The sequence below is a fragment of the Wasmannia auropunctata genome, unplaced genomic scaffold, assembly GCF_000956235.1.
Source record: "Wasmannia auropunctata unplaced genomic scaffold, wasmannia.A_1.0 LD335047.1, whole genome shotgun sequence".
NCBI classification, from domain to species: domain Eukaryota; kingdom Metazoa; phylum Arthropoda; class Insecta; order Hymenoptera; family Formicidae; genus Wasmannia; species Wasmannia auropunctata.
This window is the reverse complement of record NW_012027843.1, coordinates 300,644-315,061: the sequence shown is the minus strand read 5'-3', so window position 1 is coordinate 315,061 and position 14,418 is coordinate 300,644.

Genomic DNA, 14,418 nt, shown 5'->3' with positions numbered 1-14,418 from the left:
CGTAATTCACGCTCGCGATTTATGTATGCCGTGGTACGCGCACCAATAAATTAAAGGGAAGGATTTCCTTCGGGAGATACACACACGTCTCTCCGGCAGCTTGCGAGTGAATAATTAGGCGCGTGCGAGTGTCACGTCCGCGAGCGACCGTTCTCAAGGCTCGGGGTCATTAGATCCGTCTGTTCTTTCGAACGTGTTGCGATAATAAAGGTCGCGCACCGTCACCAGACAAAGACACCGCTGTGCGATTAATTTCACGGCGGTGCGCCCCATCGCGATACAATTGAAACGAATGGAGCGGCGGGAGCGTTTTATGAAGCCGGCGGAACGACACTTCGCTCGCAAACATCTCGTCCGTAGCGCGCGAATCGCGTTCATCTATAAATGGATTACGAATGGCAGAGATGTAGCACAACCACGGGAGAAATAATAATTGAATACGTTGCGCGTATTTTACTAATATGAATAGAATTTTAGAAACTACGAAATTTAGTTAATGCTGAAAAATAACAGTCTTAGATGTGGAAGACGATAGGTAAGTGAAACAATTTTTTTCTATTTTATTGTATTTAAAAATTCTATAATAAATCTCTCGAGTCAATCAGTTCCTGCCGAATGACACAAACTAGCGAGTGACGGAAAGCATAGTACTAAGTGGAGAGATGAAGGAATGGCACTTTGAAATTTCACACCGTGATGTCGGCAAGGCTTAGTAAAAAAAAAAAACAAAGGACAAAGGAGCCCGAAAGGTTCGCCGTTTCTCGCCCCTTCGAGGTCTGTTAACAAATCTTATGATCCTAACGACTTGACTTTGGACGTGGGGGATACCACGGTTAAAATTTCAAAAGCAAAACCGCCTCTTTCTCGAACTCACTGCAGACTGGTTTCTGCTATTTAGTAGGAAAAACTAAAGAAACATCTTCCGGTAAAAAAAAAAAAGTTTTAACGTATTGCCAGTACATCATTTTATGATAAAAACTCGTGATATTATTAATTATTCTTTAAACGTATATAAAAGCCTTACAATGGCACATCTCGAAACAATTTTGATTATCAAACAATACTTATATATTCTGAATCCGCCAAATATTCGTGAAATTAGTTTAAGCGTGGACGAGAGATGGCGAGCGGTAACCAATCTGCCGAATGGGCAAACAGATTAATACGCTAATCCAAATCGGTCGTAAAGCCGAGGGAAGACTGCAGAGAGAGAACTAACGAGGCTATGGTTAGACCCACGGTTTATGGACATATGGTTAACACGATTACATGTAGTTTGTTGGAAAAGCCAAGGGACACACATGCGTAGAGGCTATATAGTACGCGCACTTCAAAGGCGGGCTCAGACGCGCGCGACGCACACGTGGCGTAAGAGAAGCACGCGAGTCCTGTTACAAAGTGCCGCAAAACTCGAAAAAGTCACGGCACACGATCGGGAAAACCGGCGTCTGAAAAGTCAACTCGAAAACTTGAATAGAGAGTCCTTTTAATTTAAACATCGCCGACTTCATTAACGACGATTGGGTGACGAGAAGGTGAATGCGATGCATTATCACATTTTAATTCTTTGAAAAATATTACTCGCGTGTGCGCGATTGTGTCAAAATATTAAAGAATCTTATAAACTACTGAATGCTACAACAATTTCGCAAATTCTCGCATTTTGATATACTTTCCTGCGAATTACGAAACCATTTATATCGAACAGTCTCGCGTCTCGCGTCTCTTGCGAATGAGGTACAGCGATACCTCGGAAAATCAGACAAATAACGTCATCCGACACGGGCGATCAATGCGCTCTCGTGTTCAACATTGTCGAACAGTCGAGTCTAATGGGCAAACAACACCGAACATTCTGACGCTGTCATAACGAGCGTCGGCCGGCCATCGCATCGCGCCGCCGCGCCGCGCCGCCGCCGCGCCGTGCCGAATAGAGCAGACCGAGGCAATCCCTGTAACGCAAGGCTGATAACATTACCGTCCGATTCGAGTTAATTGCTCGTCGTTAGAGGTCATTAAAGTATCCGGTTGGTTCACGCGACACTCGTCGAGGGGCCTCGAGGACGTGGTATTCCTCCGAGCCGGGCTCTAACGAATCACGTCGCTCCCGCAATCACCTCGTTACGCAAGCTTACCCTAATTGAAGCGAACGGCCGGGGCTAATTATCGACCGCTGCCAATTTCGATATCAATTCGTTATTCGCGATCGACGCATCCAGTCAATATACGGCGGCGCAGTTTCTGCATCACGATGATGCGGTCGCTTTTAATCACACGAGGTGGATTTAAGAGGCCGGCAACTGCGTGTAATTAAGCGTCCCGAACGGGCGAGAGACGCTTTTATTGCATTTGTCGACATTTGCTTTTCATTAACACGGTGTAGTTATAAAAAAAAGAACGGTAGGATGAAAAGTAACTGCCGCTAAGCAGTCGAGCTTTGCAATTATAATGACCCCGTCTCGATAAGATATGCGTCATTTACAACCAAAGGAATCGCAATTCAATTTATCAATATTCCTACGTGCTTACATTTTAACGAGAGAAAATGCAGCCTTCGAATCATCTCTCCGTGATAATTCAAAAGCGAACACCGTCGACCTCGTACGGAGAGGGTTCACGAAAGAGCGGCACGGTAGCTAGCGGTTCGTAGCTATCGACCGATAATTTCATGGCACATCGAGTAGGTATGTCGAGAATGGATGGAAATTAGTTGAGATGGCCGTCGAGTTCCCGAGTTAATTGATACGTCCGCGCCCGATGAGGCGGCGGAATACACACACAGCGCCAGATTCAGCGCGCACACACATCCCGCCCCGTCGTGCACGTATACGTAACGTACACGCGGCCACATTGCATTCCGGATTTGTCCGAGTCCCGCGTGATTTAACGGCTTCGCTTCCTGGCGATCTAGTTAACGCGCGTATACGCACACGCGTGCACCACGAAAGAGTATTAGTGCAGTTTGCAGGGTGACGGAGTAAGCGTGAAAGACGAACAGACTCGTCTCTCCACCTCTTTCTTTTACTGCCTCTCTCTCTCTCCCTCTCTGTTTCTCTCTCGGAACCCCACGGGCCATCGCACAGTGACTAATACCCTTCCGACCGTATTTTTATCTTGCCACGAGCGAGTGGTCGCCCCTCGACAGCAAGAAATCCACCATGACAACGGATGTGCCAAATAGATGGCAACATCTAGAGTCTAGAGGGAACGCGCGGCTATCTTCGACGGCGTGTTCGCGAACGGATAGCTTTTTTAGCATCAGCCTAATGATGGCGATTACGAAGAAATTTTATATTAATCCTTGTAATTTTTTAATATGTGAGAGAGAGAGAAAAAGAGAGAGAGAGAGAGATGGAAAAGGAGAAAAAAGAAGAAAAGAAATAGCAGAGGATTATGTCTTCGTTACATTCGCAATAATTCCGCATGTTAAATCAAGATGTATTAAATCAAGACATTTTATTTTACTTAATAAATAATTAAGTAATTTTATATTAAACAAGAGTCAAGCGGTTTCATTGAATACATCGCAAAAATGGAAACGGAATCCGATATGAATCATGCTAATTGCCGATGTGATTAAACGTTTCGTTCTCAGAATTTTAACCCTTGCGTTTTGTACTACCCTTGCCTCGTTACCTCATCGTTGCGAAGTTGAACGCTTAAAAAATGTATGAACTAGCCATGGTATAAACGATACTTTGAAGTAGCGTTGACTAAGTTCCCTCTCTAATTCGACGAATCGTTGTTATCGACTTTTTACTGCATGATAAAACGAGTCTGTCATTCCTTTGACACGATCGATTTGTATATCGACTTATTGTAAAGCGATACCCGGAATGAAAAACCATGAAAAAAATTGCTAGATGCCTGCTGAGAATCTAAATTTACACTTACGGTTCATATACGTCACAATGTTCAGCTTTCAGATCAAAGTTATTTCACCAACACATGCCACCGACTGTTGTACAACTGTTGTACGAGGTGTTAATTGGCTTCTCGTGAAGCGATCATTTGTCAGATTCGTAAAGGCGGACGAAGCCGGAGCCGCAGTTGGTTCCGTCCACGAAACGATTTATGACAGCCGAGTCGGTCATGCGGAGCAGCCGGAAGTCGCGGTACTCTTTGTTCCTTCGTTCCTTCTTATAATACCACCTCGAACTCATTTATCGCATTTACATTCTACGGCCTGTTCCTCGCCCACTCGTCACGTTCAGATTATTGAATTAGATATACGGCGGAATTGAATTGATTTTCGCCAGTCATCGCACGATTCACGACGGTTCTGTATGCACGCGAGCGCACGCACGGTGGAACAGGATAGCACGAGAGGAGCGGAGGAGGAGAAGGAGTAGAATGACGGAGGAAAAGGAGACGTAGTATCTCGAGGAGGAGAGAGCCAAAAGAGAATGGATGAGACGAATAAAGGTCTTCTTGCCGCGATCGTCTGCGTCCTGATTTTGTTTCTCGGCCTCCGCGACCCTTTCCTCTCTTCTCTCGTTTCCTCTCCGCCGAAGTTACACTTCGAGGTTGCGAATCCGAGCAAATAGCGAATCATCGTTGAAATCAATTTTCAGTCAGAATCGAGTCTTTTTCGTTAGAAAGTTAACAATAATATTTGATAAAATACAATAGTATTAACGTGATCGTCATAAAGATTATTTGACGTCGTCGAATTTTTGAAAGTTTCTCGTGCTCGACGCGTGACTATCACTTATGTAAATACGAAATAAAGGTACATGCGGAGGAGGATACCGTACTTACTATACATTTCTCCGGACATATGCCTTCCCGTGATAAAAAATCAAAAAAACCTGACTCTTCTCGCACGTCTCGTTTGACAATTTCCGGAGGCGACAGCGGACGATAAAACGAATGTCGGTTAAGCGACAGTTACGGTTACGGAAATATGACGTACGACTTTAACACGTCGCTGCTCACCGGAGACGCAATTTGGCCGCCGCGGGGCTAAACTTAGTCTTGACGGAAGCTGAAGACTTCCACGCTCGTTTCGATACATCTCGGCTAGGCCTCGGCTCGCACAACCGTCATTTAATGTATCGGCCGCCTTTCGTCTAAATGCGGCGCAGGGCGCCGATTATTATTATCGGGAGAGTGAACGTCCGAACGGATTTAATCAGCGGCCGCGTGTCATCGACGCAATTTATAGAGCGTGACGGATTACACCGCGATTTCGACGCTAACGACGAGCAGACGCTCGCGCGCGACGCCTAATCATGCCGCGGGACGCCGCCGGATTCTTGGCGTCGAGCCGTGCCGTGCCGGAATGGAGCACGTGTCTGGCGTCGGATATCGGAAAGGGGCCGCGAACCCCTTGACCCTGCCCCACCCACCTCTCTCTCTCTCTCGGAACCCTTAACGATCGTCGTCATTGAATAAATCTGAAGCGTTATACGTCGCCAGGTCGTCCGACGCGCGTCAATCTCGGAGACCTCCTTCGTCGAACGTACGCCCACCGGCGGAGCGGCGATCGATATATCCTGATAGACGGGACGCGCGCATAACAACGGTTCGACGGACTACGGGCACGAAATAAGCATGCGGATAAGGAACCTCGGTGAGGGACGTGAGCGACGCTCCCTCTAATCTATCGCGACGCGCAAAGAGTTTCTCCTTTTAACACGCATTATTATTCGGAAAATACAGTCCCGTTTCTATTAGAGCTACTTTATTTTTTAGCATATACTTTTTTATTCAGATATAAAAGAAATAAGTAAATCACGTAATAGCGATTTACTTTTTCCATATTCTTCTCCCATTAATTTCCCATACTTGGCTCATTTTCCATTTTGTCTTTGATCCAGATATAATTTCGCGAAGAAAGGAACGCGTTTCAAGGTGTACTCTTTTTCGTCGTAAACTATATACCTCCGCTTCCTGCATAAACAAGACACCAGTCTCTGTGCACGCGCCGGCCGCCCGCCGCTCGCGCCGAACACTTTTCGAAGGTAGGTGGTAACACGAAAAAACAAACAAAAAAAAACGCGTGCGAATCGCACGGGAACTTTTACGCCTCTCTTCAACCAGGCCGGGGAATGGAATTCCTTCTTGCAACCAGTCCACGCGCGAGTGATCTCATTGATCGTTAATTAAGGGCTAGATCGTGGAACAATCACGATATAATTGCGCGTGTCCGTACAATGAAGCGTCGCGACAATATAAATTCCCCCGGGGGCTTCCGCGCGCGCGCGCGACCACTCCGGAGGAGCGTGACAGGGGGGCGTGCACCGTTTCAGATATTCGTCTTTCGGCCTCTTTCTCTTTCACGTGAAAAATGCCAGATGTTTCGCATGTGGCCGGCGTATATAACGTGCAATGCCGTTGTTCCGGCTCTGCCACGGCAATGCCTTATTCATACTTTTGCGCGAATTCAGATCGCTGCCTCGGGAGCCTCGGAGCTGCGGGCGACACGACGGTACACACACGAAGTTGACGTTCGAAAGCGGAAAGACCGGCGTGGCCCATTTTCCTCCGTAATCACGCGGACGTACGATCGAAGGAGTCCACGTGCAGTACTCCGCATGTCTTCCGCCGCCAAAAGGGATAAATACCCCGTTACTTGAACGCTTGATCTTCAAGAATAATGTTCGAGTAGCCGAGGATCGAACACGCGATCGCCTCTCCTCGTGGTGAATCTCGCACCGCGAGGGCAATTAAGTTCGAGAAGAGGAAAAACGCGAAGGAAGATGTATAAGAAATCGGGAACCTGAAATTGTTACAAGGATCAGCCAAAGCGGTCTCCGCGGTCTTAGGATGCGCCGCTTAATTCCAAGTTGTCGTCTCATTAACGCCGACAGTTAGCGTTTTCTGCCAATGGGCGCGGCACTAATTGCCGACGGTGCGCTACCGGTCGTACCGGCGTTAACGCCGATCCGTCTGCGTAAGCGACGCGCGGCGGTGAACAAGGCGGCACTCAAGGTGTGGCACGGCTCGCTCTCATTGTTCGGCAATTAAAAGCGCTCCTCTTTGTGCGCCGCCACCTGCCGCTTTGTTTTTGTTTCGTCGCGAAATGTGCACGTCCGAGCGCGCATTTCGCGACTCAGTGGACACGTCGCGTCGGATCGATTTTACGGAGGATACAAAGCAGCTCGGAGATCGGTTGATTCTCGCCTACCAGCGGCCGCCACGGCACAATACGCGATTGTTTTCTACTAATTCGTTTTACGTGTGAATAATTATCAGTCAAAACGTTCGAAATATTCGCTTACAAAATATTTCGTCAACCTTCGTGCCTATACCTTTTTTTCCCCGTGGAAAAATTCGGATTTTCCTCTTAACGACTCGACAATGAAAGGGTTAACAAGCTGTGTCCGTTTAATTTCGCGCAAGTTGAGAAGCGGAACGTACAGGCTCGCACGGTCGAGTTCTAGATAATTGCGGTTTTACTTACGCGGTCCGCCGTGCTTATTACTTCGGGCGATCCCATGGGCGGGATATATGTATATACATCCCTCGCGCGGACGCCACACTCGCAAACGATACCACTCGTTTCTCTAACTGGATTAGCGGTCGATTTCCATTTCGCGGCACGGACGGAGGGCAATTGGCCGTTAAGCTCGCACCATATCGAGCCTGACGCTATATCATCGCGCTCGCACGTACGGTACGGGTTACAACGATGAATTCCGCGTAAAGGGCCCCCGAGAGCCGATTACCGTCAAAGAGGTATATATCAGGGAATTGAACGTCGGGCATTCGCGCTCAACTAATGGCAGCAATTTACGCTGGCAGCGGGCGCTCGCGCTTTCCGACTTCGTGGAAATCGCCGCGTTTCAATTTTCTCCTCGTTTCGCAACGTAAAACGGGTGCAGAAAAATCGCGCGCGCTCGCACGCACGAGCGCAAAGGATGCAGCGTGTCTCTCTTGGAGCATCGCGCGTTCAAGATGTATCATCGATCGAAGATATTTCGAGAGGGTCTACAGCAAATAAATGCTCATAATGTTACCAATCGTTTTGTGCGAATATGCCGTTCTTACAATTAGAAACGTGCGAGCTGAACATTTATACGACAGTTCGCGAATCGGACACGATCGGGTTATCGAGGACGCGCCGCCGTTTCTGCGCGCGTGGTTTCGCAACGTATCTCACTTCCGGCGCAGCAAACTGACAGGTCACGGGTGTAAGCTGCCGAATGACAGGCTTTCCCGTGGTCGGTGGCGCGCGGGCGACGGGGATCCGTTTGGCCGTACATCCGCGGGGCCGCTGCTATACGAAGCAGGCATGAAAACAAGGAAGTGACGTACGAGAAAAAAATCGATGATTATAATTAGCGGTCGATATACCGGAACCAGGAGTAGCCTGATTACGGTAATCAGTCGCACGCAGTCGCACGCGGAATGATTCACGGTAGCGCAGGAAGCCGGGGAACGTCCGCAGGAGAGAAGGGGAGCCCCGCGCGCGCGCGAAGGAGGAGACGCGAGATCGAGCTGCGGGAAGAGCGCGGAGGACACCGCGAGTGATAGAACGAGACACAAACGGCGCGGAGGACACCGGCGCGGCGGGGTGAGGAAATGATGGTGGAGGAAGAAGAGGAGGAGGAGGAAGAGAAGGAGGCGGTGGAGGAGGATGTGAGGAACCGCGAAGGGAAGAGGAGGGCCGTCGGTATACCACCGGTACGCATGCGCGTGCACAACTCTTTCCGTGAGCGACTATTATTATATACCGTATATAGTGGCGGGACAAAAGGGTCCCCATATGGCGACTCGCGGGCTAATATATGTCATTAGATGCATTACTCTATGATAATTAAACGTCTATGTGCGCCGGCATTGTTACGCTCGTAGGCCCCGCGCGGCATTACCGGAATGACACGTTGCGTTACAATGCTTCGGATGTCGTGAACGATTCGCCCGCCCGGTTATACACATGCTGATTGCGAGCGAAGGGCGCGCGACGGCGGAGGCGACAGGCACCGCGGGAAAACGCGAGCCGTGTTCGGTTTGCCCGACGACCGACTCGTCGGAAACGGGTCGTCTCGCCGTGAGATCCCGCCATTCATTCGTCCGCGACGCCGCGCCGTGAAGAAACGGATGAGAAAGAGACAGTTTTTGACGTCCACGTTTCCCTCCCACGTTAGAAAAACGCTCTACGGGACGATCCATGCAGGAGAGATTCGAAATAATTGCGTTTTTCCTCAAAGTACAACCATTTTACTTTTCACCGTATATGCCAATACACGCGTATTTTTTGGCAGTGTACATGAATGCATAAAATATTTGGAATAAGAGAACCACAGATATGTGGTCAAGTTTTAGTTTCGGATCATTTATCATATATATTTGGATTATTTTTGTCTTTTCCTCCACAAATAATACATAAGATTTTTTATCTTTTCTTTAAAATCCTCAATTGCTAATTATTTCTCTTAAAACTTTCTAATTATTTCTCTTATAATTACTAATGTTTTATTTCTCTTATTTATTGAGAACAATGGTTTATTAATCCACATTTTATTTGTTGTTAAATGATAGATAACACGCAATTTTAAGATATCAAAACTTTTTAGGAAACACTTTTTTTCATTTTTTGCATAAATTTTTAACTTTAAAAATTTAATTTAATTTAAAAAAAAACAAAAAATCAATATTGTATTCGCAATCAGTTATATTTGAATGTCGCGCGTCTGTTTACTGAATAACTATGTTATTCAGTTATTACAAAATCATTTTAGATGCAGAAGGAAATATCCTTCGTGATTGATTAACTGTTAAATATTTCATTATATGTTTGATATGTCTCTGAATGAAAATATGAATTTTTATTCTACCAGCGATTCAGAACTATAGTATGCGTATGTGCCTTCAATCATATTCCTATGAAAGACAAAGGATCTGTACATAGAAAGGACGATTTTGCTGGGTAATTTTAGTGGAAACTCAAAAATGATGAAGATTGTTGTAAAACGTTTTAATATTCTAGCAAACAGTTTGAATTTCCAACTAAATTATTTTGATGATTCAACAAAATTATTTTCAGATCTATATCCAGCAAAATTTTTAAATTTTCCAACAAAATCATTCTTTCCTGCATCTCACTATCGGAGATTTCGACATATTGAATATATTCTCACATAGCGGACAGCGAGATGTGGAGCGCGGTTACGCGTGTCACGAATCTCCTTTGCATCAGGCGAATTCGAAACCAGAACTGGGTCAGTTGCGGCCTAAAATGCGTTCCGTAGCATAATGATCGCGATCCATCTCGTCTGCGGTTTGGCGCGCGTGTTTCGGCGGACCAAACTGAGGCGCACCTTTATTGTTTCTCTCCTCTGCCGATCTGTGTGTCAATGCGAGGGGCATTACGGAGCAACCGATGTGGCGCAACGAGTAACGCGGTTGATAATGCTTGTGGCAATCGCGTGAATTTTAGGTACATGACGTTAGACCGGCGAAGTTTTTGTCGCTTGTTCTCTTACGCAACGCGGGTGACCGCGTGGTGCACGCTGCAGCCGCGACCGCATGTCGCATCTGTCGTAAGACCGCGTGGTTTCCATGGCTGACGATTGATTTCTCGACGATGGATGGACGAGCGTCGCGGTTTACCCCGACGACGAATGTCGCCGCCACAAGCGTGTCGAAAGCGAGTGAAACGGCGCGGCGAATGAACGTTCATTTCTCCGACAGCAAATTAACTTGAAAAGGCGTTATCGGATCGAGTTAGATAACAACGGTATTTCAACTCGCTTAAAATGCTATAATCGTGACGCAACAGATATCAACAAGAGCCGCAATAAAAAGCAGTCGAGACCCGGAATATGCCGCTTGCGCGTCGGTCATTATTTCCCTCGGCTTTACCTTTGCATTACTTTCTTTAATTTTTTTTTTCGCTCTTCATATATATCGGGGGACGCATCTGCCATGGGGCGAGCGTATATTAGGGCACGTAGATCGGGGCGTGGCCGATGGTGTCGTTTCCTACGTGGCATTGTCCCAGGACGGGACGCACCTGGGAGTGAACCTACCACGCCTCTCCCGGCCGCGATGCAAGAGGTTCCCGCGGATGCACCCTCGCCGCGCCGTACGTACAATCCGACGCGGCGGCGCGCGTACGGCGTGCATTCATAGAGGTATTAAGGCCTCGCACACGCGCTCACGTCGACCGGGCGCGCTCTCGTCGTCCTGGATGCGCAGATTTGGACGCGCGCGCGCGCGCGTGTGCGACATTTCACGCGTGACATACGGGACATACGGGAGCGGTACTAGAGGACACAATACGGTGCCGTTCATTACGCGTCTACGAGCATTGTGCTGCGTTACGTTTACGCGCCGTGGGACAATATGCCGGAATCGGTTACGTGTCCTCTGCGCGTCATTTTGCACGTCTACAATTTTTGTGAGAAGTAGACGAGCATTTTGCAACCGCAAGGATTTCTTGGAGGAGTAGAAATCTTCGTGAATTTATCCGTCCAATAAATATGTCGTTCAATAAATTTGCCCTCTTCGAAGCTTTATATTTCACGATACATTCAACCTTTACCGCTATTATACGTACAACGATGAATTTAAGAGGCGCGGCTGATTTCGACATTTCACGGGCAAAGAGGTCGGGAAACATCTCACGTTAAAGTCACGTGCGTATATAACGGGTACGCGTGTAAACGCTGCTCCAGTACGCCCGGGGGCGGCCGGGGCGGTAGCGATTCCGCCCCCAGGTGGGTCAGGGTGGTACCCGACATATCTCACGCTCTCATAACGTAAGTATAAATATTACAAAGTCCAAAGATTCCGACCGTGTTAACATTGCCATAATTAAAACACCGGATTTACGCGGAGCATGTAAAGTACAATATCGATAACACAGATATAATAGACATTCTTGAATGAATTATTTGCAAATATATACGCATAAATAAATGCATTTTCGGCAAGAATTTATTTTTACTCCTAAAAGATAGTGTCCACATTTTCAAAAGTCTATAAGAGACAATTTATATAGGAGTGGAAACGAAGAGACGGTTTCCGCGACGAGGGGTTCGAAATGGCGTCAGATGGTAAGACGTGTAAGGACATAACGTAATTTCCGCGCGACAACAATACCCCGGTCTCGATATCGCGTGCAACATGCCCGTGCACCATCGATTCGCCGTTGCGCGGAGTTACGTGATACTCTCGACAGCAGCGCGCATCCCCTTCGCCCCGCTCCCCTCCCGGCCCACCCTTGCCGCGTTTTGCATCTCCGCGGGAAGGTTTTTGTTCGGTGCACGCCTCGGCCGCGAACAATGAGTAACTGTAGTTCCCGGCTGGCAAAGTGGCCGCGGCGACGGCAACAGATGGAGAAACGCGCCTGTCAATGTCTTCGAAAGTGTACCTCCTGAATACGTGTCCTACATATGCCCCCGGAGGAGGGAATATAATAGCGGCCGGCGCGTCACTGGCGCGCGGAGAGGATATGCGTGCGACCGCAGATAGTCTCGTACGCTCGCAAATTTCTCCTTCCGGCTCCGGCTATCGCCGCTCTATCTTGCGCGCGAGGAATAATAAGCGCGACGGAACCCGCGCGATTGATAACGCGATAGCGCAAACAACTTGCTCGATGTTCGCGAACGGCTCTTGTACTCGATCGTATCGTGGGTATTAGCGGGGGTAAAAATAAGCATAAGGCCACACTCTTGAGCGCGCGAGTGACGGCCGCGGAGTGACGCGCGGCCGCGATGCGAGAGAGGCAATATTTCACGTGGAGCGAGGTAGGTATATGTACCGCACTGCGTGTTCGCACCGATGCGCCATTGTGCACGTGCTCGCGCGCGCGTTTAACAAGCGGATCATACACCTCTCTGTTTACGAGGCGAGAGCGATAATAGATGACAAATATTGGCAGATGCCCGATCTGCGCTGCTACGAACCCGCAATCCCTCTCTGCCGCCCAAACATCTAGGGCCATCCTGCCCCATCCATCCTTTATTGCCCGTCCCGGGGCAGAGGGGACGCGGAGGCAGCGCGCACCCCAAAATAGAGGACATTTCCGTGGTTTCTTTCGCGGCATTGTCGGACCTCGGGGGCACTGTTGTACTGCCGTCCCAGGGAGAGAGAGTGAGAGAGTCGCAATGCATAAATCAAGCTGTATCGATGCGAAACCGGGCAACAATGTTCGGCTCCCCGAGCCCGGGGCATCGCTGCGTCGGCCCTCAAAGGCAGAGTAAAGATTCTTAACCGCGGCGCTTTTTCGTGGCGCGGAGGCAAGACCACAATATGGCTCGATGACAAATGGCACCCGGTGGCCCATTCGGCCGATCTAGAAAGCCTATGTGTCATTTGTGATGGTCACCGTTGTTACGTCGAATGGGAACAGATCTACGCACGCCGACGAGTCGTTCGAGAAATCGTTCGTATAACATCCGAACATAAAAATGAGACTCCTTTCACCTTGCATCGGGGCAAAGTGCCTGGCTCCGCGCGTTACGCTTTAGCGCGAAACAGAGGGAATCGACGGACGGGCATCTCCGACGCTGAGAACGGTAGCGTGTAAGTTTGGGAACTTGGTGCCATCGATGAAACGACATCTGACCGTTGAAAAGAATGTATCATATAATAAAGCTAGCTCCTGAAGCCGTTGTATAAGTGGGCTCCTTTATCCATTTTCGCGGTAAAGAGAGGCCAATGATTTACGAGAAAAAAATATATAAAGATTGAGCATAATGTGTGTGTGTGCGTAAAATAGCCTTTCGAATAATATTTCTCTTGCAACTGTTAACGCACTTGTGACGAGCGCTAGAGAATGCGTTTTCCTCGATTTGTTCGACGTAAAGAAGACGCGACGCGAAAAGTGTCTCTGAAAATAACCGGATCGCCCGAAATCGCGTGGAAACGTTTCCAGAGGGACAGAATCCGGCTACGACTCGGAGAAAGTGTCACCCGCGTGAAGAACCGCTCGCAAGAGTTACGAGTACACGGGGCGATAAAGTTGGCCCCTCGGTAACGCCTCGCGCAGAAACGTCGCACAGGATTCTGTCGACGGTTAGCTTGTTTTATGGTCCCGCGACCGTCAAGAAGGAAGTCCGTCCTTCTTTCTGGTCCATCTGCGCTTTATGGTCCTTTAAGGAATTTCGTTTAGAGGGATGAATCGCTCTATTACAGCGAACGCGTGAAAAGTACTCGATATCGTGATCGAAAATTCATCGCGTGCTAATTAGAGGTGCTAGAAAGATTTAATTAGTGCGCGTTTATTTAAAAGTACGAATTTCGGGGTGAAAAGGTTCATTTATTAAAAAGAGCAAAAATTACGCGATTAGTATTTGTAAAATAATGAGGCAAAATGCTTGATATAAGTATACTTATATACTTGATATCAAGTATACTTGATATCTTAAGAACTTAGAACTTTATTCCAAGATGGATTATTCCTCTATTTGAAAACTGGAGCAGCAAGTCAGTCGCTCATCTCTATCTGAAAGTCTTTAGAAG